We start from the raw sequence: 3687 nt of genomic DNA on the forward strand, positions 1-3687 counted from the left end.
CAGATCCACTAAAACTATATAAGTGTACTCGTTATGAATCTGGCATAATGTATTTTTTTTTGGTTCTTGCCTTTGCAAAACTGAAAACAAAAGGATTATCCCCAGGATGCAGCTTCAAAATGACGATTCAACTTGAACAACGGTGGCGAAGAACCACATAGAGGTAAGCTAATGAAAAAGCTTTACAGAAGTAGTCTAACAGAAGATGACATGTAGCCAAATTGATTATTAAGAATCTTTTTGACACTCAGCTAGATTGGGCAAGAGTCCTACCAGTGAAAACAGGACTAAACAATATTGTATTTCTTGGTCCATGGTCTAGTGAGAAACAACAAGTATGACATGACATCACATAGTAAAAATTACTGATAAGTGGATGATAAGAGATGATAGCAAAGTTCTCTAAGAGCATACGCATATCAATCTCTCTCACAGAGAGTATATAAACACAGAAGATTTAATTTTTGAAAGGTTTAATAGAAAAGACAGACGCATACTTAAGACTCAAACAATGGAAGACTCAACTAGTAGACTCAACTCCAAACGACTAGTTGACAATGTCAAACCACTAGCATATGTTCTGAGGTAGAATCTGGTAAGGTGCCTTGAATGTACAATTTCCACCAACGATGGATGAATGAGGCAGACTGACGGAGATGCTCTCTTCGACATCGAAGAATTGGACGTAGTTAGGGGACATGCCAGGGAAGGAAGAAGCAGGGATAGCGAACGGATCAGACTTTGAGAGGAGGGCCAAAGAGGCAGAGAGAACTCGTGAAGATACAGCTTGGGAGGTATTTCAGAAGAAGAAAAACGATCCAAGTCCAAAGAAGACACAAGCTTTTAACAAAGCTAAGCGAGATGCGGAAAAGACGCAAGCTTATAATATTGGTGTGGTGAGCCATATTTGTATGCACTTGCTTAAATTGGGCTTATGAGTTTGCTTTTACTTTGGTTTTGTTTTCTTTGGATCTTTTAAAATTATGTTGTTTTATTTTGATCCGATGACGTATGTCACATAACAGTTAGGGGCGGACATAGGCTTATGAGGCGTAGAGCACGTATCACATACTCATTTTCATAATTCATGTAATTTTTAGTTAAATTTTGTAATATATCTATTCAAATTAATAAAAAAAATTAAATTTCATAGGATTGTGCCCAAGCATGGACCAAATGGGTATGAAAAAAATGCGACGACCCACAGAGTCGTACCCAATTCTAAAAGAAAGGGTCTGTGTAATATTTTTGTACTAAAAAAGATCCAAACTGTTTTATATTCTAAAATATTATAACTAAATTTAGGCCCAAATATATAAAACTTTAATCTTTTTTTCAAAAATAGACAAAAGAGTTTTTTTTTTTAATGTCCAAAATATAAAAAATTCTCTTAAAATAACTAAAAGATCCATAAATTTTTATCCTAAAACCTCTAATTATATTGGGCCGACACTGATTATGCCCTAGGTAAATATAATTTCTGCAACCGCCAATGATAACAATATGATTTATTATCATTTCAAAACCTTTACTTCTCAACACAGATTCAAAATATTTCCTATTGAAAATATGTATCTATGCGGTAGAAAAGGAAAGAATATGTAAATACTAAATACTAATTTGAATTGGGATAACTTACATCATGATAGTATATTAGTACGTATTAATGTAAATAAATTACTCTTTTTTCATGCTAGTAAAATTAATGAGTTTGATTACGTTTATAGTCTTATTTGTCCATTAGTGCCAAGTGCACGAGGCTTCTTTGTCCATCGATCAAGGTCAATGCTCCGTTGCTTTTTGCCAAAGTCAAACAAAAGAATTGGCTCTGACCACATCGTTCATTGTGTTGCGTCGTATGGGAACGCCCCTTAGGCCACCCTCGTGCCGTTCACGTGTCACATTTGCCATGCATCTTCACATTTGGGTAAAAATTAACATCATCAATCATCTGTATTATTATAGAAATGGATTTGGGAGCCTTAAATATTTGGTTTTGTAGAATTATGATGTTTTATCATGATCACAGAACATGATTCATTAGTATTATTTATTTTTGGGTGTATAGCAGTATAGGTAGTTTTTAAGAGAAAAAGTAATTTGTTAAATGTAGTATAGTATTTATAATTGTTGATATCTAATCTCTTGTTTTTTACACGTTTTAAAACCTAGACTAACTCTGAACCGACTACAATCCGAACTAAACACAAACAAGTGAACATGACTTCACAAGAACAAACCAAAGTTTCAAAGATTGCGATTTCAAAACCTTCCCGAGCTGACCAAGACCAAACGGGAGCGTTTGCATTCGTGTTGCAACTTGCAAAGAGTGAACACTTGGTGGAGTCACGATGCACCGCCAGTGGTACGGTAAAAATGCAAACGAAAGCTGTAATGGTGTTCAAGCTTGACGAACAAGGCAACACAGTTCACACTCAAGACATTGAAGACCTCTGTATTTTCCTCTCAAAGTCTGAACCTTTTTGTGTCGCTACTAGCTCCTTCCCTGGTATGTACTCTAACAGTGGCGAAGTCTTGGATGCGACGGAAAAACCTTTGTTTGTCTGCGTTATTCCTCCACCATTGGTAGAAATTATATGTGTGTGGCCGCTTCTTACCATATTCCACCTCAAAATATAGACTAGTAGCTTGGAACTGAAAGTCTTTAGTCATGCATTCACAAGTAGATTTCACTATTACCAGTTCATAGCTAATTGGATTGGTGCATGTTGTTGTTGTTCCAGTAGTTTTGAACATTTTTGAGATAATATTGGATTTGTCACTTCACTTTGAAAGTCGTTTTGTTGGCTTTCATAGGCCTTTGGTTTGGGATATCTGATTGAATCAAAGAATAGGTGTTGTTAAGGAAAAACCAACCGATGATCTCGCTCCTCTCTCTCTCTAATCTCGAACAGAAAGGTACATATAACACCATTTCCTCTGTTTCTACTCTGTAGAAGCTCGATCAAGTCTGGATATGTTATGTTTTATGAGGTTTTAAGATTATCTATGGTTCTTCTGTGTTACAGAAACTGAGCATGATGGTACTGAGGATGAGTTGGTGGAAATTAGTGTTGCTCAAGGTGTGATTTCGGGGAAGGATGCTTTTGAGAGAGTCAAGCTTATTGGTGATGACAAGGCTAAAGAGTTGAATAATTGCTTTGTGTATTAAGGAGCAGCCAGATGCTTGAGCTACTTGCTTATACCATGAAACCTGAATTTTGAGGATTATTTCATGGTTTGTTTTAGTCTGTTGACAACTTTGATTTTGATGTGTAGTTTATGTTGGTATTGGTGGAACCTTAATGTGTTGGTTCATCTTTATGAATGTGAAAGATTTTATGGAAGAAGAAGATAACATTATAAGTTGTTGCAAAAGTTCTTTTCAAGTTCATATAGTTTCTTTAGATATCAATTCCAACACACTTTTTACATTGCACCTGAAATCAAAAACAGAGATTTTGGTCGTAGTCCGATGTTGTTTAATTCTGAGGTTTCTGGACAGAACATGTAATTCAAGAGGCATCCAGAATTAGCAATGCGAACAAAAACTCTTCCAATGTCCTTGTCTTGTTTTCCTTTACCTCTGCAATTCTCTTAAGCACCAAAAAACATTACTCAATCAGACTTAATTAAACTCATATTCAATTTCCAATCTTTTGTATATACAAACAAATAATGAACCAA

General features: G+C 35.4%; 1 long non-coding RNA gene across 1 annotated transcript; it reads left to right on the forward strand.

Annotated features, from left to right (window-relative positions):
* Positions 1-2522: 2522 nt before the first annotated feature.
* On the forward strand, positions 2523-3407 carry LOC9298290. Its single transcript, XR_002330225.1, has 2 exons — positions 2523-2919; positions 3030-3407. It is a non-coding gene; the product is annotated as an uncharacterized LOC9298290 (long non-coding RNA).
* Positions 3408-3687: the final 280 nt, after the last annotated feature.

The sequence above is a fragment of the Arabidopsis lyrata genome (assembly GCF_000004255.2).
Source record: "Arabidopsis lyrata subsp. lyrata unplaced genomic scaffold ARALYscaffold_896, whole genome shotgun sequence".
Classification (NCBI taxonomy): Eukaryota; Viridiplantae; Streptophyta; class Magnoliopsida; order Brassicales; family Brassicaceae; genus Arabidopsis; species Arabidopsis lyrata.